Raw genomic sequence first — 23748 nt, forward strand, 5'->3', positions numbered from 1 at the left:
CTATTGGAGATGGCAGGAAGCCGTGCTGTGAAGTCCCAGGTGTAGAGGGTGAAGAGAAACGGAGACAGAAACGGTGTCCTGGGGGGGCCCCATGCTGTAGACTGCCACCTCTGACTGACAGCCGTGCAGCACACATGTGCTGAGGGTGGTGGGTGAGGTAGTTGAGACAGCAATATGTTTGTCCACTCCAGCGTCCTTCACCTAACCCCTCAGCAGCGCTGGTCTGATGGTGTGGAAAGTACTTGAAAAGTCAAAGAACATGACTCTCACAGCGCTCCCGGTGGTCTCCATGTGGGTGAGCGCCACTGCAGTAGGCAGATGATCACATCCTCCACTCCGATGTAATTTATTTTGTCACATGAATGATGGTCAAATATATTTAATAACCAGTAATGTCCTATATCTTTATTTTTATAGCAGGCCCTTCATTTGTTGTTTCTTCATGAAATTAATCAACGAGGGAAGGAAATGTATTCCTAATGTAAACAACTATACTTCCCAACTGAATGTAAAATCAACTGCAACCTTCATGACACTTTCTAAGAACTTGGGTATAAAGGAGAATTAAGATGAGGGTCGTTTTAGGACGCTTTTCCTCAAGAAACATCTCTAGAGGGATTGATATGTGAGGGGGAATCATAACGACTTGCTAAATAAATAAATAAATAAGAAGTCTTGAAACTCTGCCAATACCCATGCACAAAGAGACAGAAGGTAGAAAGAGACAGAGGGGGTAGAAAAGAGAAGGAATGTTAGCGAGAGAAATGAGGAGAACTTGATGTAAAGGCTGAAGGAAGCCTGGGGCTAGGATTCATCTTGTCAAAGTAAGACTTTTAACTGGGTTCTGAATTCTGTCAACACGATTCTTTCACAGTCTTACACCATTTCCATCTGGGAGAGGATTCGGAGAGAGTGTGATACCGGACATACGGTCTACAAATGCTGACTCTGATACGGACTCCATCTATTTGAAGCATGAATATTGAGCAGAAGATGTCATGAAGCATAATCATTTTTATAAAATTAGTATTTTTCCTTCTCTGAACTGTACTTTCCAGTAATTTGCATTGAGAAAGCTTTTATGGTATGTAATTGCAAAGACAGATTAATAAACATGCATACTTAAAACATTGGTTAAAGCACTACATCAAACAAGGACAGATACTCATGTTATTGTTCAATGAAATGTATGTGCCAATCTAAACTGTTAATTCATTGGTCCTCTGGTGTCTTTCACACCTTCTCCCAACACATTTGCAACATTAAATTGGATGAGCGTGTGATCATATATGTCAATGGCATTTTATAAATGTTTAGTTGAGAGAAAGTGAAAAGAAGGATATTGCTCATCTCTTTATGTTTGTGTTTCCTCGGGTTTAAAATAAACACCTTTATTGTCAAATGATCAGCAGATCCATGGGAAAACACTATCAGACATTTGGCATTCTAGTTGTTAATTTGTTGAGGTAATCTGGAGAAATTGTACCCCACGCTTCCAGAAGCAGCTCCCACAAGTTGGATTAGTTGGATGGGCACTCCTTGCATACCATATGGTCTATTAAAATTTTGATCTTAATTTACTGGTAATGGAACACTATGTTGTATTTATTAGAGCAATCTATGTTTGTTTTTCCTCTTTATTCTGTGTATTTTGGGAAAAATCACTCCTGAATTTAAGTGTGATTTGGTGTTTAGATGTTTTTACTCATTGAATAACTATCAAAGCATTTACTGTCATTAACTCTTACTTTTATTTCAGTGGCTCAGTGTTTCTGTGTTAAGTTGTGCCTCTTCCCTTGACTGACTCATTGATGAAGCTATTGCTATCTTTACTCTAATTGATATTTTTTCACATAGATAGTATTACTGACTCACAGGTTATATGTGTCTTCTTCCTATACAATCACGCCAATGGCGACATTGCTGCCAACTTTTAAAACTCCTTATCTTTGTCTGTCTCTACCGTTCTAGTCAACTGTTTATTTGTTTTATTTATGTCTCTTTTCCAGGACAAAGAAATATATTATTCACTTACATAAAATGTATACACTCCCCAGGGTGGGCTCAAGCCTCCATGGGCCCCAAGGCAAAATAAGATTTCGGGGCCCTCTATTTCTGTTTATAATATGGATTTTTGCAATTAACAGTCAGATGATTGGATTAGTTACGCACCTACTATAAACTCATTGCAGCTCTGTTATTGACGTTTACAGTCTAACTGTATGCATCATTGGAGCTTCCAAATGTAAAAAAGAATCAGCTTTAAATTAAGTACAACTGTCATGCTACATGTATTCTGCAAAAATAATCTTTTGTGCGAGAGAAACAACAAACAAATAAAATAGCTTAGATAAATAAAATAAGACGACAAACAGACATACATCCTTAGCTAAAACTCGCACATGATCTGGATCATTATGACATTTTTGAATTGTTACCTAATTGGTATGAGGCACATCTCGGGTAAAAAAAAAAAATCCAGAAAATCTATTTTTCATTTTATCCTTCTAACAACCGAACACCATTCCCTTTTTTTTTTTTGTATTTTAGTCTTCTGTAAAATACCTTCTGACGTTTTTTAGTCCAATGTTGAGGCTGTCAATAGTCCCTGCTGCCACCCTCTGGTTTACAGTGGAACTGCTTTTTCTGTCAAATATCTCTACCTCACAATTTGTTATTTCAGCGTTTTATTGTCATTAAACTGTAACAGGTACAGAGCAAAGAAATGAACTATCTGCATTTAACCCATCCGCTTGGGGAGCAGTTTGCTTCTTAAATAATACAAATAAAAATAACTTTTAAGATGTTCTCCACTCACTCCTTAAAACCTGTCCTTCCCATCTTCTGTTACATCACTTTAAGAGATCTGACAGCCAAGTTTGTTGCTAATACTAATCCCCACCAGCCCATCCCAACATTCTTCCACCATGGAAGATCTCAGCTAGTTCTTTATTAAAATGTTTGGAAAAGCTCTGCAATGCCAATGCAATAGTCACATGAATAGTGCATGCCATCCTCAGAGCTACTCAAAGATTAAGGTAGAACTCAAATTTAATTTTGAGAAAAGTAAGAGAGCAACTCAGATCACTTGTGCTTTAGGATTTCTGGAAGATTTTCAATTTCTAAAATGAGTACATTGTCATCACATTGCACCATCTTTTTTTTTCTTCCACTGTGTTTACATTTGATCACTGCTGCACTTTAAGAAAAATGTCATGAGAGCTGTACAAAACAGAATTTAGTTTTGTATATACACTACCATTCAAAAGTTTATGGTCACCCAAACAATTTTGTGTTTTCCTGAAAAGTCACACTTATTCACCACCTTACGTTGTAAAATGAATAGAAAATAGAGTCAAGACATTGACAAGGTTAGAAATAATGATTTGTATTTGAAATAAGATTTTCTTTACATCAAACTTTGCTTTCGTCAAAGAATCCTCCATTTGCAGCAATTACAGCATTGCAGACCTTTGGCATTCTAGCTCTTAATTTGTTGAGGTAATCTGGAGAAATTGCACCCCACACTTCCAGAAGCAGCTCCCACAAGTTGGATTGGTTTGATGGGCAGTTCTTGCATACCATACGGTCAAGCTGCTCCCCCAACAGCTCAATGGGATTCAGATCTGGTGACTGCGCTGGCCACTCCATTACCGATAGAATACCAGCTGCCTGCTTCTGCTCTAAATAGCTCTTGCACAATTTGGAGGTGTGTTTAGGGTCATTGTCCTGTTGTAGGATGAAATTGCCTCCAATCAAGCGCTGTCCACTGGGTATGACATGGCGTTGCAAAATGGAGTGATAGCCTTCCTTATTCAGAATCCCTTTTACCCTGTACAAATCTCCCACCTTACCAGCACCAAAGCAACCCCAGACCATCACATTACCTCCACCATGCTTAACAGATGGCGTCAGGCATTCTTCCAGCATCTTTTCATTTCTTCTGTGTCTCACAAACATTCTTCTTTGTGATCCCAACACCTCAAACTTGGATTCATCAGTCCACAACACTTTTTTCCAGTCTTCCTCTGTCCAATGTATGTGTTCTTTTGCCCATCTTAATCTTTTTCTTTTATTGGCCAGTCTCGTATATGGCTTTTTCTTTGACACTCTGCCCTGAAGCCCAGAATCCCGCAGCCGCCTCTTCACTGTAGATGTTGACACTGGTGTTTTGCGGATAGTATTTAATGAAGATGCCAATTGGGGACCTGTGAGGTGTCTGTTTCTTAAACTAAAGACTCTAGTGTACTTATCTTCTTGCTCAGTAGTGCAACGCGGCCTCCCCCTTCTTTTTCTACTCTGGTTAGAGCCTTTTTGTGCTGTCCTCTGAAGGGAGTAGTACACACCTTTGTAGGAAATCTTCAATTTCTTAGCAATTTCTCGCATGGAATAGTCTTCATTTCTAAGAACAAGAATAGACTGTCGAGTTTCAGATGAAAGTTATGTTTTTCTGGCCCTTTTGAGCGTTTAATTGACCCCACAAATGTGATGCTCCAGAAACTCAATCTGCTCAAAGGAAGGTCAGTTTTGTAGCTTCTGTAACGAGCTAAACTGTTTTCAGATGTGTGAACATGATTGCACAAGGGTTTTCTAATCATCAATTAGCCTTCTGAGCCAATGAGCAAACACATTGTACCATTAGAACACTGGAGTGATAGTTGCTGGAAATGGGCCTCTATGCACCTATGTAGGTATTGCACCAAAAACCATACATTTGCAGCTAGAATAGTCATTTACCACATTAGCAATGTATAGAGTGTATTTCTTTAAAGTTAAGACTAGTTTAAAGTTGTCTTCATTGAAAAGTACAGTGCTTTTCCTTCAAAAATAAGGACATTTCAATGTGACCCCAAACTTTTCAACAGTAGTGTATATATACACAAATCGTCATAAATGTTGTCTAGGTCTAAGTCACAATCAGATTTTATTCTTTCATTCAAAGATAAGTTCACACTAGCCCGACCTCTTCTTTGCATCAGTCTGTCCCCAAAATAATGATTTCTACATAATTAAATATATATATATATATATATATATATATATATATATATATATATATATATACTATCATCACATTTTGGTGTTAGTTAATATAAAACTTATAATAAATTCAATGTAGCCCTTTGGACCTAAGCAGTCGTTTGGTATACTTATGACCTGGGCAGCGCTGATACTCCCATAGAAACTAGTTAATGTTCATTGCTTATGTATTTTGTGAGAAGAAATTATGCCACTACTAACATTGCCTCTTTTTACTCTCTCCAGTCTGTCTTTTACATAAAAGTAGCACTGGACCAGTGATTCAGTGTTTAGCCGGGTCTCTTCCCACGATGAAGGCATTGATCGACTAAATGCTGTCATTAGGCCTGAGTACTCAGGCCTGAGTACTGAGGGTTTTCTTATTGAAGGTAAATGTTGAGGAAATGCTTTTTTAACTTTATGTATTCTCTTTCCTTTTGTTCCCATATAAAGTCCTCCTTAAACAGTAATTCTGTTTTTTTTTTTCTTTAAATACCTCCTATGCTCTCAATCCCTAGCTTGTCACAGGCTTCTGTAGATTGACAGCTTTTTATGAACCGGCAATAACTAATGCACTAAAATTTGAAATATTGTGTAATAAAAAATATTGATCTGGAAAATGTGTTTAACCAGATCTTAATTTGACTGTATAATTATTTTATATTGAAATTCATTGTATTTTATTCAATTAGAATCATATTATGAGTGTTGGTCTTTTGAAGTGCTGTGAGATTAATGATTACAATTGAATTACCTCTTTATGCATTGTTTGCGCATGGTAACTTAGTTTCAATATTTGAGCTGCATGCTCTAATTTAAATCAATTACATATTTTTATTTGCCAATTTACTATTTATAATCCTTTCTTTGGTGTATTTTTATTATTTTATTATTTGAAAGTAGATGGCTTTGTTTGTTATCTGAAGTATTTTTTTTAAACTCTTCTTTTTTTTGAATGGATTGCAGATAAAAAATAAAAATACTTGTTAAATTATGTCTTAATCTTTAACTGTTTTAAAACATCCAACTTTCCAGACCTTCTCTGGTAAACAACCTCATTATACTCCAATAAAAGCACCATCTGTGTTCTTCCACAACTGCCCTGCAACACATTAGTTACTATATTGTTATTTTCAACCCCACAGGATACAGACTTAATTTGGTGTATTTTTTTAAGTCTCTCTCTTTATCAGTACCTAAATGCGAAGAACCTCCAATTTAAAAGTGCCCATTTGTTGCGAAATGCATAAAGACAATTTTTGAAAAGAAAGCAGATATGAAATCTTCAAAATTAAACAAATATATCATGCACTCAGCTCTCGGTCTTTTTAAGGGGAAGAGGAGAAAAGAGCCTGCCGAGGTCTGATAAGGTTCTGTAATAGTAATAACATTTTCATAAAGCTCATTAATCGAGAGTCTAGAGGTAATTGCTCCGTTTGCTGCAGGCTGACTATGTTGGTAATGCTGACGACTGTCAAACTGACAAACAACAAGTTGTGGAATATGGATTTTCCACCTCTCAGCATGTGTTAATAACCTACCATCTGAGTATTGCCAAGGGAGACTGTCAAGATGGCATCAGTGATAAAATGTTAACATGTGACAAAACGCACCTGCCGCAAGAAGAACAATTCAATTTAAAATTGAATTTGTATGACTATCAGGAAAACCTTTTTCTTAATCCTCCCCTGAGGGGAAGTAATATTGATTAAGAAGAAAAGAACAGAGGGAAAGTGTTTTTTTTTTTCCTGTTTTTTTTCCTTTTTTTTATCACTTGGTGTCTGTCTGTGAGCTGCCGCACAGAATGAGAACACTCGCAACAGTTAAACTAACTATACACATATGGCAGTGGCCATGAGTGTGTATAAGGTGAAGGCATATGTTATGACTCCAAATTAAGAACCATGAGCCCTCACATGCTGGGAACAGGTGCAGAGTCCAGTCACACAGAACATTTAGATAAGACTGTTCCGGATGGAACATGTCAGACCTTTAAACCTGTATCTTTTGTTTGTTAATTAAAAAGAAAGAAACATTTTTTGTGTGTTCTCTTTATTTACAATCAAATATAAGTTGAAACTCATGTGTTAATTTGTATTCTTAAAAGGAACATTTGTGACATATAGTGTTTAAAAGGGTAAATGTTGAAGGAGGTGAATCAATGTTTAGAGGAAGAAGGAAAGGGTTAAATTAATATTGCACAAATAAAATTTTAAATATTTAAACATCTTATGAAGTATAGTAAGTATTAGCTATGTCATTTTCCATTTTATGTTCTTTCTTAGCAAAGATTCAACACATTTATGCAAGTATGCTTTCTAAACGTGAGCTAAGGAAGGAATCAAAAGTCCAGTGCAGCAAACATGACATATACTATTGCATCTCACTAAGCAGAGGGAAACAAATTGTATAATTACATTCAATTTCAATAAATTTCAAAAATACTTTATTAATCCCAAAGGAATTTAAATGTTGTTTGGTACAGAGTTGCACCAATGCAAGTTCCATTGCTTCCGACTTGTAAACAGGTAGAGCTTGCATCATGACTGACCATGAACAATGTCAATTTGTTTTTGGATTGGATTTGTAAATGTTTTTGATCTTTCATGTTGGAATTATTTGTGTTTTGTTAAGGCTTATCCCTCCCACTTTCTCACTAGCATGTGTCTTTCAGTAAAGGAGGATATAAAGCATATTTTACCCTTCCCCCATCAACTAAGCAAAGTTATTTTGCACAGTTAAAAAATAATTAAATCAAGAGTTTTGACTAAAACTATACTTTAAAAAAGTCCTACCCTTATCCAAACTACTGTAAGTGTTAAGAACAATACAAGACATCACTAAGTCCAGTGAACCATTTCATTGAATTCTTTTAACTCTTATTTTACTTATCTCCTACCTAGTATGGAAAACACTCCACTAATTAGGTCATCACCAGGGTCATCTCTGCCATCTCATAGAGCGCTGCCTTCATCTCTATCATTCTCAAAACACCGGCTGTCACCTGCTAATGCGGCGGGCATCAGGCAATGGGCGGTGACACTGCTGCTTTCATGACGTCTGAGGTGTGTTGATGAGTGATGCCGTCTGACGGTTGATGTTGGGTGAAGCATACAGTAATGGGGAGACAGAGGTCAGAGAAACCATTACCACAGCAAGGAAGGAGGAAAGGGGGAAGAGAAAGTGGGATGTTCGTTGTTGTCTTCTTTCTAGGACTGTAAGGCAGGACTGTTGTCCTTCTGCCATGACTGAACGTCTACACGCTGGCTTTGAATTCATTATGTTGGCGGGGTGCTCATAAATACATGACAGAGGGTGGCACAGCATAAAATGCTTCTGTCTGTTCTTGAAGCAATGGGAAAGGGTACTCATGAAGAGATTTCACATTGCCCGACTGTTTTCCTTACTTTCCATTAATATTTGACTTGTGCTGTCAAAGGTGTTGTTGCCCACCCCAGAAGATAACATGGAACATGTCTGTAATTGTATATTAGCAACAGACATGGGGGAAGCACAGCTATGTTTAAGATGAAACACAATCACCAAGGTCCATCCTCTGCTCAGAGGATCTACTTGAATACCACTATAAATTGGCATTAATTTTCTCTACCATCTCTACTGTGACATAAGTTGACCCCAATCCTGTCATGCAAATAACTCTAGCGTGGGAATAATAATAGCTCTTTAAATGAGGTGGCACATAATTACAATCCCTGACCTATTCTAACTGTTACTGACTACCCACCACATTCATGAAACCATTTAGCATGTTCCATCTATCAACATGTGTCACTTTGTTGTCCCCATAACAAAGGTACCCTCACGACCCACTATGGTGATATCATATATTGTTGCAAGGTTATAGCTCAATGACAGTTGACGCCAATTGATCCCTCTTATTATAATGAGTTGGAACACCTTGATATCAAATGGAACATTAGCGCACCATCTGGAAGGATAATGTGACATCCTCCTGAGTTCCAGCTTGGAAACTTGCTGTAAAAAATGTTGGGACGAAAATCTTTATGAAAAAAAGAAAAAATAGAGATGATGAGGACATTGACAGGCTGAAAAGGAAGCAGGACGGGGTAAGGTTAAACACAATGATGGCATAGGAAAAGGATGGATTTTGAACACAGCGGAAAAGCCTTTTTAAGATCTAATTCTGGACCCAGAGCTGCTGATAATCAATGTTGTCTATAACAAATGAGGGAATCGTAACAGTTGAGGGATTGTTGATGACACATTTCCATGCCAGCAGACTGCGGTGACACCACCTGTTGTCTGGAGGAGGAGAGGCGGGCAGTGGGGGGACAGAGAAAGTGTATCTCTAGGAGTGTGAATTACTACCAGCCTCACCCTATGAGGCTTTTCAGTTGGAGGTTTGAGCATTGGGGTAAAAACTGTACTCATAACAAATGCTGCAATAACTTATGTATTAGGTATCCTTGGAGCTGTAATGCAGAGTGATTTGGAAAGCCATCACATGCAATTAGACATTGCCGTCATTTTCAGTTTCTGAATTTTCATGTTTAATATTTTAAAAGTTAGTTATCCTTACCTGGCTATTTCAAGTTCATCTAGATCAGCTTTTTACTTAAAGTCGTCACTTTAGCTGACTTTTAACTTCACTATTTCCCATATATATTCTGAAAGAATTTCATATACTTTTTAGTATATGGGCTTTTTGATGTAACTGTTAAAAATTAATGTATTAAATCTTTTTTTTTTTGGCATTTAAAAGTTTCATGGTTTATTAGAATTTGTGTAAATGATTGCTACAATTTAAATAGCAAATTTCATGGTACATTATTATTTAGATAAATTCTAACATATCTTTATTTTAATATATTTACTTGATTAATTATGTCCCTTCATGCACCCCCCTTGGTGTCTCACGTGCCACCAGCGGTTCTCTTCACTGCGTTTGGGAACCCCTGCCTTAGTGACATAAAAGAAATCTTTACTTTTTTTCTCTCTTTTTTTTCCATTAAATATATTAATGGTCTACAAAAACAGGTTGCCATAAGTACATAATAAAGAACACTTGCTTCAGGATATAAAGCATTTTGCTTTAGTGCTAACACCAGAGTATTAAAAGCAAGCTGTTGAAAGGAGGATTTCCTTTCATATAAATTAGTAACACTGTTACGTTACTTGAAATCTACTCGAAATCTAATGCAGAATATTACTACAACTCAGTCAATCAAAGCAACGTCTCATAAGAGTTCTCTCCTCTGCAGGGACATATTTTTATTGCTGGGATGAGCAGTAGGGAGCTAAGATGCAGCATGCATACGTTTCTCCAGTTGGCTGATGGTAGCTGAGATAACAGATTACCTGATGCTTATTGGCCAAGGAGCTGTAATATATGCAGGTGTTCAGCATGCCTTTGACACAGATTGAGAGGAGATTTGATGGCACAGACCTGCTGTTTAAATGACAGCATTCCTACAGAAAAGTGTTCACTGAAGTCAAAGGCTAAAGGTTCTTGTGATGTGCTTCTTATTTGGCGGATCAATGATTTCGTATATGTCAGTTAGAAGTACCTCTCATAAAAAAGCTTCTCTCATCATCTAACTGCCAGCAACAGACTGACAGCTGGCTGCCTATCTTGCTATCCTGAATTCACTTGCATTGTTTACTGTTTTCACACAGAAATAATGGAATAAAAAACCCCCAGTTAAATTCCATTTCAATTATTTTTATTTTTTTATTATTCTTTTTAGCCTCATGTCTATTTTAAAGGCAGTTGAAGGCTGTCAAAATGTAAAGTTCTAAAACATCCAAGTTGTTTTAATGTTCTTTTATTATAATATACATAACATTAACATAATGGCATTATAACTCACTTACCGTATTTTCACGACCATAAGGCGCACCGGACTAAAAGGCGCACTCTCAGTTATGTGTCCCATTTCTGTATTTAACACACACATAAGGCGCACCGGACTATAGGGCGCGTTTTTTATATACAGGTACATGTCCTCTACTACCTTTAAATACCTCTACTGCGTATTTAAAAATACAGCGGGGGCAAAACTGAGTATGACTGTGCTTTATTCATGTATTTATTACAAAGTATTAATCAAACCTGGCAGCTGGCCGTGAGACAGACACATCGCAGATGACACAGCGCTGTGGTCACTCCTAAATTAACTTAAAATCCTGAAACCTGCCGACAGAATATGTTCGCTTTTATTGCCGGTATCCTGGTGCCTGCAGTTTCAATTATTTAGATGAAAAACACCTGCCAGCCGCCGCGGTGAACGAAAGGATTTCTACTGTCGGTGCACCGCTGGTATGTGGGGGTCTGAGCGCCTCCGACAGAAATAGATAATCTGGATGAACTGACTGCAATTATGAAGTTTTCAGGTGGCCTTTCTCACTTAAAAACATATTAAAACTACTTTATTCCCACTGATCACAGCAAATATAGCTGCAAGATTTAGATTATTTAGATGAAAAAACACCTGCCAGCCACCGCGCTGAAGAGGAGGAGACGCGCCCAGAGGCTGCTGTTGAATTAAGTTTTCAGGTAGAAAAATAGAGCGGGAGCAAAACTGAGTATGATTGTGCTTTATTCATGTAGGCTATTTATTACAAAGTATTAATCAAACCCATCAAAGTCATCATCCTCTGTTTCTGAATTAAACAGCTGCGCTAAATCAGACATGCCAGTTTCCCCTTCTGCGCTGTCAGTCACTTTCCGTGCAGCGCAGCTCCTCAGAAATAATGCCGGCTTTTGCAAAAGCTTGAAGAACAGAGCCAGCAGACACGTTATTCCAAGCATCTACAATCCATCCGCAAACGGTGGCGTAACTTGCCCGGCGCTGCCTTCCACTTATCCTGAAACTGTGGTCTCCGTCGGCCATCCATCGCTCCCACGCCGCTCGCAGCCTTACTTTGAACGGGCGCTTCACACCGATGTTGGGCGGTTGAAGTTCCTTTGTCAGACCCCCGGGATAACGGCGAGCACAGCGTTCATTGATTCACCTTTTTTTTCACATCGGCTGTGAGATGGGCACGCAGTGATGGTGATGCGTGGAAAAAAGCACCTGGTCTCCTCACATAGGCTACACCTCCCTCAGCCACGCTTTCATCATCTCCTCTTTCATCAGAGCGCTGTGTCTGTCTAGCTGTCAGCTCCCAGATCAGCTTCTCTGATTGGTTGATGCGACGCGTCCAGCAGCAAAACTTAAAATTTTCCATCTTGAGCAGCAGCAGCGCGTTGGCGGTGCGTCAGATGCTTAAACGATCCCGACGTGCTGCACCTGCGGCTCAAAACGCGCTGCAGGACCTTTTGCTGCACCTATACGCGCGTCAACCATTGACTTTGCATGTAAACTCGCTGCTTCTGCTGCACCTGCTGGGTCCGGTTCACACCGATGTTGAGCGGTTGAACAGCGAGCACAGCGTTAATTTGTTTCCCCATGTTTTTCACATCAGCTGTGAGATGGGCACGCATGGAGTTACATATTAATGGTGATGAGTGGAAAAAAAAACACCTGGTCTCCTTACATTCAGCCACTCTTTCATCATCTCCTCAATGAGGTGGTCTCAAAAGTCGCAGTTACAACACACATAGGGCGCACCGCACCATAGGGCGCACCGCACATTTTGAGGGGAAAAAAAGACGTTTAAGTGCGCCTTATAGTCGTGAAAATACGGTATCCTACCATACACTCACCAGCAAGGTGTAGGTGGGTATAAAATATTTTTATTTTATTTTTAGTTATATATTCCTTTTAGTTAGTTATTAAATTCATCAATTGATATCAGACATCTTAGATTTCATAAATAAACTTCCAGTTGTATATAAATTTAAATTTAAGGGAAAGTTTTCCAAATTCCTAAACATTTCAGATCATAAAAAGTAACTACATCATTATTCTGCCTAGCAAAGGTTACTGTGATTGTGTATTACGTGAGTAAGTGAGTTATTGACAGTTACTTTTTTGGAGAAGTAACTAATAACAATAAATAGTTACTTTTTAAAATAATGTTCCCAACCCTGTTTAAATTGCCCTATAAACATTCACAACATCCACATTGCATTATAAACATCCATTTTGATTGGAAAAATGTTTTTCTCCACAAAGCTCATTAGACCTATGTCACAACAACATTCAGTCCCAGATTAGCTAATTAGAAGCAAATCACTTGGCTTTTGCTGTTTTCTTTTCACCTCTTTGCTCAGGAATGCACCTCAACATACGGTTACATTTAGACAGGACCCTGAGTTCAGTGTGAATCCACCTCTAAAGATGTGTAATACTTGAAAAGTGCTAATCCTCTGTGACCTGTATTACATGGACAATTATGGACTCTTCTGTTCTGGTGTAAATGACAGTTGTTAAGTATTTTGTTTTATTTCCTTGTAAACACAATAATCTCGATTCTTATGACCCTAAGTTTGTGTGATCTATCTACCTGCAAAATAGGAAAGGCTTAATGAAAGCTTTTGGCTGCTATATATTTATACATTTTTATACATTTTATGTAAGTGTAAGGTGTTATAAATATATATATATATATATATATATATATATGAGCCATACGAGTTGTTTGAATGGTAAGTAGATAATTATGCCTTTAAAAATTATTATTTGGCTTTGTGTTCTTTGAGACAGAGGCCTTTAAGTTTCTCTTCTACAGTCCCAGGCATTGTGACTGTACTGGTACTGGTGGTCACAAGTTGAGATTACCTCTATACATGGTGCTGTCATTTCATACCATTGAGACCAGTGGCATGCTTGATCCAGGCCCCTTTTATTTGCTCCCACAGATCCCCTTTTCTCACCCATTCAACCTTGATGGCTCCTTTCACACCACTGTCTCCATGCTCCCCTGGAAGCACAATGGATACCAGTCTGTCGCCCTGTCTGCTAGACAGACTTTTATCTGCTGAGAAGCCTACAGCTCATGGAAAGCCTTTTGTTACCTATCTCTGAGGTGGCTGAATGACTTCTTCCTTTGATTTGTACCTTGCCATTTCTCCCCCTACAATGAACATGTCTCTTTTATACATTTCAGATGTACTAAAGTAATGTGCTGTACTGGAATTTAGAAAACTTGCCAAGATTTTGATTCATTAAATGCAATTTACCTCAAGTGAATGTTACATTAAATAAATATGTAATATAGTTAAATCTAGTTTGAATAAATACCACATGCCTATAGCTATTTAAAAAATCACAATATATTTCAAATGTTCAGAACGGCGGTATAGAGGTGTACATTTTGACAAAAATAGCCTTAAATTTAACTCTGAGTCTTCCGTCACTCTGAAGTTTCCCTTTTGTTACTGTACTGTTAGGAGTGAGGCGACAACAATCTTCTCTCTACAAAGTGAGTGGCCGGGTTGGACAGGATTTAGCCTTTATACGGACTGTAATTGTTTCTTCTTGGTCATGCGTCTCTCTCACTCTCTGCCTTCCCATCCATCTTCCCTTTTTTCTGCGTTGGTTTTAACCGCACAAGGTCATTGCTCTTAGGCAACGGCGGCTCGGCTTTATTGTTCCAGCAGGTCATCAGGGCCAACACACATCACAGCTATTATTCCTCAGGAACAAATGGCCATCCAATGCTTTGATCTATGACTTTCTTTCTCAGACGCTTCCATAGAACATTTGACAGATTTTTTTATTTTTCCCCTTGTCCACTCAGAATCCATCTGTCTGAACCACTTCATACTTTTTCTGTAAGAGACTGTTGATTTTAAAATTAGTCAGCATGATAAATGTAGACTTTGAACAGAGATTAAATAACATTAGCAACATGGCAGCAAACCTCTTACTGTATGTTTTTGAGTTTCAAATTAAATAAACTAAAATGTGTTTTTCACACAGTTACATTTTACAGTTTACATCACAGAACTGCAAAAAAGTTCTGCTCTGATGTGAATTGACATGGGACATGATTCAATATGATATGACAATACGATATGACCCATTGGAATAAAACACAATGAGATGCAAAACTAGAGGTTTGCTTTTAATGACTTCTTTAGAAATTTGTTTTGAACTTGATGCAGTTCCAGTCATTCTCAGAAAAAGAGACCCTGTCAGTCTAGCAAACCAACTTTGAGAGAATGAACAGTAAGAGTAAGCACAAAACTTCAAATGAAAATCAGTCATTAAAAATAAGAGTACCCCTGTAGTTTTTTAAATATAATATTATGGCCTTTACCAAGTTCTAAAATTATTCAAATCAAACCTCAACTGTGCAAAACCACTTACCTGAGTTTTAACACCATTAAAATACAATGAAGTTAGTATAAAAAAGTTAACATAGCTATAACAGCACCCAGCTGATGTTTTCATATGGGTAATACATCTCACCACCAATGGCACATTAAAATTCTTTTTGAAAGAATTATCAGTCAGTCGTATCCCTATAAAAGTTTTCTATTTCCAAACTGTATGTAGTCAGTGAGAAATGGCTTTCCCACTGAGTTGCAGTTGAGAATCGGGGGATAATTTTTTTTATTTCAAAAACAAAACTGCATTATAGGTGCATTATAGTTGATTTGAGAATTTTTTTGCTGTTATTAAAAGTGAGAAAAGGCAAAATGAAGAGCAAGCCAACCTGTCATTGTCAACAAAGAAAATGAAGCAATATTTATTAACCAGATCAGACAATAAATGTAGTATTGCTAACTGTCTTATAAACTTGATATACAGTTGTTAGGTTTTTGATCATGGTACAATAGTTTTGGTTTTAGTTAGGTTTTCATATATTGCCTTAGCAGTTAAATATAAAACAATACCCTTGGGACTTATTTTTTCTTTTCTTTAAAATGTGTCTTGCTTTGCCAAGTGTTTATTCTGAACAACTTGTGGGTTCGAAACATTTTTATGCTTTGGCTGTTCAGTGGTTATGTTGCAGTTGCAAAAGGGTTGAGACACTTAGATTTCAAGGTAGTTAGAAAGCTCAATGGATCCCACTGGAACATATTACCTAAGATACCTATTTAGAGTATACCCAGCAATCTTAGGAATTTCAGACCCATTTCAGACCCATTAGATCATTGTGACGAGTTAGGAGGGGCTTAACTCACATAACAACACATTGCATGTAACTGTTGCTTGAAATGTACAGTAAACCTTCAAAAAGTTTAATAAAAATGTTACATGACCATTCAGACTGCAGATTTAGTATCACACAGCCCTGATTTGTGGCAATGGACCATAGAAATCCCTGATGTGTGGCCTGCTAATAAACAACAGAAAAAAAACTCAAGCCTTCCAAATGGAGATAAAGAGGTAGAGGTCTGGCACAGAATTCAGGGAGAGTTTTTAGCTGCTGTTTCTTTGATGATTTTTGATCATTTCGTGTGTTCACTAGTGGGTAAAGACATGGTATTCCATGCTAACATGTTTGAGGTGTTTTGAGTAAAGCAACCCCCACCCCATTACAGGGGAACAGAGCACCTTGTCTGTTCAACCAGGCCAACAATTTCCCTTTAACGAACCTGCTTTCAGGGACATAGACAGGTTTTGGGTATTACAGGCTAACAAAGAAACCAAACTACCCCATTGCAAAAGGGCAGACCTGTTTGTCAAGTTCTATTTGCATGTTTTCTAAGCCAAAACAAGGTTTTGTTTTGGTCTAATCTATAAAGCCTCGAACTCAATGCTATTTTTGATATATTGAATAGAAAAAGCTTCCTGGATGGGGAGCGAAACATCTTAAAGCATTGAAACAAAGCCCAGTGGATTGTTTTTTTAACTTTTTTTTGGAATAACATATTTACCATCCGGACTGGCGACCTGTCCAGGGTGTACCCCGCCTCTCGCCCATTGACTGCTGGAGATAGGCACCAGCACCCCTCGCGACCCCACTTGGGACAAGCGTGTAAAGAAAATGGATGGATGGATGGATGGATATTTACCATCCTTACTGAGGGGGAAAATAAAGACGAATATTATAGTTGCACAACATTTCCCAGTGTGTATCTGATAGATCTTATAAACATGAAAAGTTTAAGTTTTTGTACAGAAATAGATGTTACAAATTAACATGATGTCATGCCCAACCATATTTTTTTTTTGCAGAACATTTCTGATTATTAAGAAGTATGTCTGAAAGGTCTTTCCAAAAAAATCTAAATTATGATTTTGACTATTGTATTTATTTTGTTTTGATCTAAACATAAACAAGAAGTTTTAATCCAGAGTTTTTTTGTTTTGTTTATGACCTCAAATCTTAAGAGGCTATTGTCGCAAGACTTCATTGTTATGGTTGCTTGGAAAAGTGCTTACTTCTACTTTCATGTATGGATCTGCTGCTAGCCATAACTCTCTCTACCCATTTTTTTTTTTGGCAGCAAAAATTTAAAAGTGCCTGAGTAAAAAAGTAATTGTCTTACACTTGTTAAATATAATGTTGTTTAGGCTGTGTGCTTCTGCCAATTGCATTTTGGTAAATTGCCATTTTATTGTAGATGCCATTAATTGCCCGCCCTTATTACAAATACCTCTTGTTGGGATCTGGAGGTCTGTCCACTTTCTCCACCAGAGGGCATACGAGGTCTCCTGGAGCTGGAGCTGATTGTACCACCTGTCGCTCGTTTACTCATCAGGAGACCAGTATATAAGGAGGCAGAGGACGTCTCTCCAGTGCCAGAGTGTTTGCCAGTTATGCTTAGCAAGCCTGAGCCAACCTGCCTGTCTGAATCTTTGACTACCTGAAAACCTGAACTTGAACCTGATCTGTTTTCTCCTCTCTGCTTCCTAGATTGAACCTGCCTGGAACCAGAAACCCAGAAGAGTTTCTCTGTCTGTTCTCTGAAGAACCCTGGAGATTAATCCCTGTCAAAGACCTGGCTGTCCGCCCTCTGAAGAAACTGGAAGGGAAACTCAAATCAGAACCTGCCAACACTCAAACCAAGCTCTGCCTCCGCCAAGCCCTCTGCCTGCCAACGGCCTCTGGACCCTCCTGGTTCCCCCCTTCTGCCGCTCTGCTCAAACTCCTGAACAGGTACAGACCTGCATACTTCCATCCTGCAAATTACCTGGACATCCACTAACTCCTCTGTACCCTTCTGCAGTGAACCCACTCATGACCAGTCCTGGATCTGATCACCCCTGGATCTGTTTATTGATTGTGCTCTTACTTCAATAAACTTGAACTTTTTCCCCAGTCTCTGAGTGTTTCTGCATGTGGGTTAGGCACCTGAAGCCCAACATGACACCTCTAATCTTAACTTGGTAAACTGATTTTAAATGCATCTGCTAAATTGTGTATTTTTGCAGATATTATTAAATAATATAATTTCTACATGGCTAACCCTTAGGTTAACGTATTTTGTACTCGAAAAACAATAAAAAATTTAATAAAGGTGTTTTTACACAAGAACTATTCAACAATAGTTGATATACATATAATTTTTTTCTGTTCTACATACATCCGAATCCCCCAAATTACCTGACCTCAACTGACCCCTAAATCCACAAGGTTTAAGTAGGCTGAACATGTTACATGCAAACATTTTGATAAATACAAACAGTTTGTAAAGCAAAATATTAAATAGTGATCTACAACAGAGACTGTTTGATGATTATGCTATTTTTAGTTTTACTCCTTAATAATACTGTACAGAGATTGGTATAGTTAAAGCAATAGTGCAGATGTGCTATTAAATAAACCTCAGCAAAAAAAAAAAAAAAAAAAAACGTTTTTCAATTATTCTATTAAAAGACAATCCCTTGAGATTGCATTTAACGAGCACTGGGTGAATGGAGCCCTGCAATGGACTGGCGACGTATAGCCTGGCCAGCCAGACTAATTTACGCTGTGTAAACGGCATATTGGTTTGAAAAGTGAGTCCGATTTCAAAGGGAGGACTAGCACATTAAGTAGAAACAGTTTAGAACCAATCTGATAACTATGGATGTAAATGCATAAACTTCTCTTAAAAAAAAAAAAAAAGAAAAGCTCTTACAGCAACCACTTGTTGAAAGTTTTGCGATATACGTAGTTCTTACGGACATAATAAAGGGAATCAATAAAACATCTACTCCTTTGCAGGTGCAAACTTCATTGTTATGGTCACAGAAATTAGCTGTTCTATTTTGGGCCTGGTAATCTGTGATCATTGGTCCTGTCTGTTTAAGAATTAAGAGCATTGAGCCTTACCAGACTGGCTTACCTGTCAATGGTGTACCCAACCTTTTGCCTTTAGACTGCTGGAGATAAACACCGGCCCCCTGCTACCCTGATGGACCAGCAGCAGAAGCTGCATTGATAGATGAATGTCAAAATTCTACTCATTTTGAATTCTGACACCTACTGTACAGACGGAAATGCATGAATAAGGCTTGCTTTATTGGCCAGATAATACAGTTTATTTGAGCAAAGAGAACAGTAGAGACTTATGACAATGTAAATGCTGCTAAAAACAAAGGTTGCAAATAAAATACAATAAGATTTTAACTAATATGCTTTGTGAAAGACATGTATCATTATAATGCATTTTAAGATTGATCAAAGAACAAGAACTACAAAACCTAAAGGTATAGTGGAGGATTTTCATGTTTTTTTAAAAGACCCACACTCTCATGTACATGCACCATTTGTCCTTGTGCACGCTCTGTTTAAATGTTGCTGTGTGCATCGCTAATCCAAGCTTACATTCCAAAACAAGATTTGCAATTTTTCCACTATGTCAGACTCACCACCAGTAAGTTAAAATGAGAATGAGAACAATTAAGAGGACCACTTATTTTGATGATCCACCTAGAAAAAGAACATCCTCTACTATACCTTTAAGTTTAAATTTTTGTCAACCGAATTTTTAATACTTAACATGTAAAACACCTAAAGCACAACTCCTTAACAGTTTAGATAAGACTAGTCATATAGAACCAATTCCTTAGATATAAAAATAATATCAGAGTGAAAAAAAACTGAATCTAACCGCTGGAAGCTATAATAAACATGTCATTGGGAGTCCAGACCAGATGAGGTGGAGGATAGCCAATGGCTGAAAACCTGATCTTCATCTGTCATCAAAAAGGTCTGACTTGTTGGCTTCACTGATACCCTGGGTATCTCTAAAAACAGCAAATATTCTGATTACTCAGAATATAAATCTGGACGATTTCAACCATTCTCTGAGAGCATGCAAGAGGCAGAGTTTTGTGAAATGTTATGATAAAACTTGGGCACTGACATACTGGAATTAATTCAAGCTCTTATGAAGATCAAGGGAAAGCCTTGAACACATTTCTACACAGGAAGAAGAGTTATTGCCTTACACAGTGAAGTTAGTTCCAGTTACATTATGGAGCAGAGCCTAAAATTTTATGACTGGTGTAGCAAGAGGAAGGAGGACGGCTATGACCTCTAATATTATTTCACAGCATATATTCTTTCTACTTCTAAAACATAAAACACTGTGGAATCCAAAGAATCTGAAACTCTCTCTTTAGAACTGCTCTTTGATTTGTGATGGGAAACTGTTTTCTCTATTATATTCCCACTTACAATTGTATCTACAGTGTTGCTTGCAGAGGAGTAATGGCAGGAATATTCTTAAAGCACACAACTCTAACTTTTGTTTATCCACAATGCTGTGGACAATTTTATCTGATAATGTTACCTTGTATAGCATTTTATATACACATTTTATAACATATTTTCAGTTTAATATTCTCTTTGATACATTTCTATTAAATTTATTAGTTTAAAAAAAAAACAGCACCAGACCTGCGAAATGTCCATGGTGTACCCCCTCTTGCCCACGGAAAGTCCGAGACAGGCAATGGCCCTACCGCGTCCCTGACAGAATAAGCAGGAGAAGAAAGATAGATTGTTACGACCTGGCTCGACTGGTCGTAACAAAAACTGGGGGGGACACGGAAACAGGCAGTGCTTTAAGCCTGTAAAATGCATTTATTTAGCAGAATCAAAGAATAAACTAGGTGTCGGCATCAGAAGGCAGCTCGGATGGGGTGATCACACCTGGTCCCTCCACACCAGGAAGTCTGGACCCCAACCTGGTCTGGACTGGACTGGATGGCTGTCTGTGGCATGCTTGCTTCGACCAGGAGACGCGCCTCTCAAGCAGGGAACACCAACACTCCTAAATGGAACGGCGCTCCTTAAATACCAACCAGGTGGCCGCAAATGGAAGCCTCTCCCACTTAGATGACCTTAATTGATAGTGTTAGTTTAGTCATTTTACACATATGCTCACCCGACCGCACAGCAGGGCCGTCACATAGATCCACGGCTTAAAGAATAAGATAGACCTGTAAAGTTCATTAGTTGTGAAGAAATGTCTTATTTACTAGTGGTTCGACTTTAGTCACAGTGGTTTTCAAATGTTTTAATTGAAAGTAAATGTTTTAAATATTTTCAGTTATTAATATGCTCAATAGTGCCAGATTATTTCGAGCCATCGGTGAGTTTAGTCTAGCATTTCTGATACAGCCTGCTGGAACCCTATCGTACCTATCATAGAGTGTTTTTGGATCTCCGACCCTATTTTCTGTGCCTCACTTTGTTTCTGGATTCTCCTCTGGATTGTCTCTAGTTCTCAGATAACTTGGCTCTGACTCTGGACTTGCTCTCGGACCCCAAGCTCTGGTTTGTGCCCTTAAACATTCTGCCTATCTCTGCTCTCACAGATCTGACCACATACATTCCCCTGGACCTATGTATGGGTCCAGGGGAATGTACCCTGGACCGAAACTTACCTTGACAGATTCAGTTAACCATTGATGTCATATGCCAACTGGCTTCTTCAGAAACTCTCAAACTTTGTCCCTAAACTCAGAGAAGGTTAGTGAACCACAATTGAACATTGGAAACATCTGTTTCTTCCTGGTCACTCAATTATTCAATCTTCTTCAAGATGTTCCGGTTGCTGTTTCTAGGGAATCCCTCCCAACCTGCAGGCGTTCTATGTATATTTTAATAAACTGTTCAAATGCCGACTGTTGAATCTGGTTTGATTCTGGGTCTTCTGGTCATTGCATGATCTGTTTTTTTTTTTTGTTTTATCTTATTCAGAGGCCGTTAACATTTCTTTTTAATCTATGTTTACCATTCATTCTCACTCAGTCTCCTTGTTTCCTCTGCAGTTGTTTCACATTCCCCCGATTAAGCTCATTGAAATTTAATGTCTTCCTGCACCTTTACCTCTGTATATAAGCTCTCTAGCATTCATTGGTCATCAATTCTTTTTTTTTAGTTTATTCATTTAATCTTCCTGTGCTTTAAAATATCTCAGGCTCTCTGTAAGTTCTTGTTATTTGATTAATAAAACTATGCTAATTTTTAACCCAGACAGATTGTGCTAGGAAAATATTGTGGTTGGCTATAGGCTATCTGTTTATTTACTAGCTTAAAAGTGCTATGGCACACTTTTAAGCCTTTCAGTGTCACTTATAGAAAACCATATGACAAAATTAGAAAATTCCTGTGGAAATTTTGGAGTGGACAGCATTTAGTGAGAAATCGATGGACCAGCATCAAAGGTTCTGGGGATCAGTTAAGACAAAGGTGGTGGATGTTTAAAATTGGATCAAGTGTAGGCTTGAATGATTTTTGACAAAATCACCATGTAGATACTTCACTCCAGGCTTTAATTGTTTTCATGACCTTGAAAGTTTGCTTGTCCATTGGTGGAAGACTTTACCAGTAGTGTTGCATGAAAGAGTTCCTACTTTTACCTGCAAACATGGATCTGCACATTATTTATAACTCTCTCTTTCCTTGTTTTTGGCAGCAAACCCTCTTAATGCATACTGTCACACATTATCATACTATTTTTCAAGGCTGCACTTTTAAAAAGATGAAATTGTCCAGTGACCTGTTTCCAAACAAAATTTATTTTTGTTTTACAGTTATGTAAACAAAGTGACAAATAAAATCTGTCTAAAGTCTAAAGGGCTGGGGTGAGAAAGTCAGTTTTTTAGCTGTTAAATGTACAGTAATGTAACCAAACTTGAGGGCCTATTGGATTTTTTTGTTAATAATAATAATAATAATAATAATAATAATAATAATAATAATAATAATAAAGATCTTACACTGGAGATATTTACCTCTGTGTTTAACCCATATCCTTGGGGAGCAGTGGGCTGCCACTGTGCCAAACTTAAAGTGTTCTATGATGTGACTTTGTTTTCATGATTTTTCAACCCTTGGATGTATTCCCCCCACACTAAATTTCCCCATGGAATTTATAAAGCATGTTTTTATTTGATTTAATTAAAGCTTTAACCGATCCAGTCCCTCAAATAAAACTTGAAAAGAGTAAACCAAAGCATTTGATCAACTACAACAGGGGTAACCAATTAAAAATCAGCGGGGTCCGAATAAAGTAAATCGACAACCAGCAAAGTTCCAGAGATATTTTTAGTTGTAATCTGGTACTTTAAACAGAATTTAACACTGAAATAAAATGAGGTTTTTATGTATCCGTGTTATACATTGACTTTTTAAATAAAAAAAATATAAACAAAAAAAAATAAAAAATTTCATTTCAAAATCTAAACAGTTTTTTGAAGTAGAGAACAACAATCGTTCAGTTTGGTACATAGACAATTTCCTGCTTCACATATTTTATAAAACACCTGAACCGACCATTCTTTTTTTCTTTCATTTTTATGGATTAATAAAAGAACTGGGCTTTAGACTGACCTGCAAGGGTTTAAACCTGGGTCTGATTGTTGGGAGCTGGAGAAGTTCCACCTTCCTCCAGCAGAGTCCGCC

This window comes from Cyprinodon variegatus, unplaced genomic scaffold (assembly GCF_000732505.1).
Source record: "Cyprinodon variegatus isolate N-32 unplaced genomic scaffold, C_variegatus-1.0 Scaffold202, whole genome shotgun sequence".
NCBI classification, from domain to species: domain Eukaryota; kingdom Metazoa; phylum Chordata; class Actinopteri; order Cyprinodontiformes; family Cyprinodontidae; genus Cyprinodon; species Cyprinodon variegatus.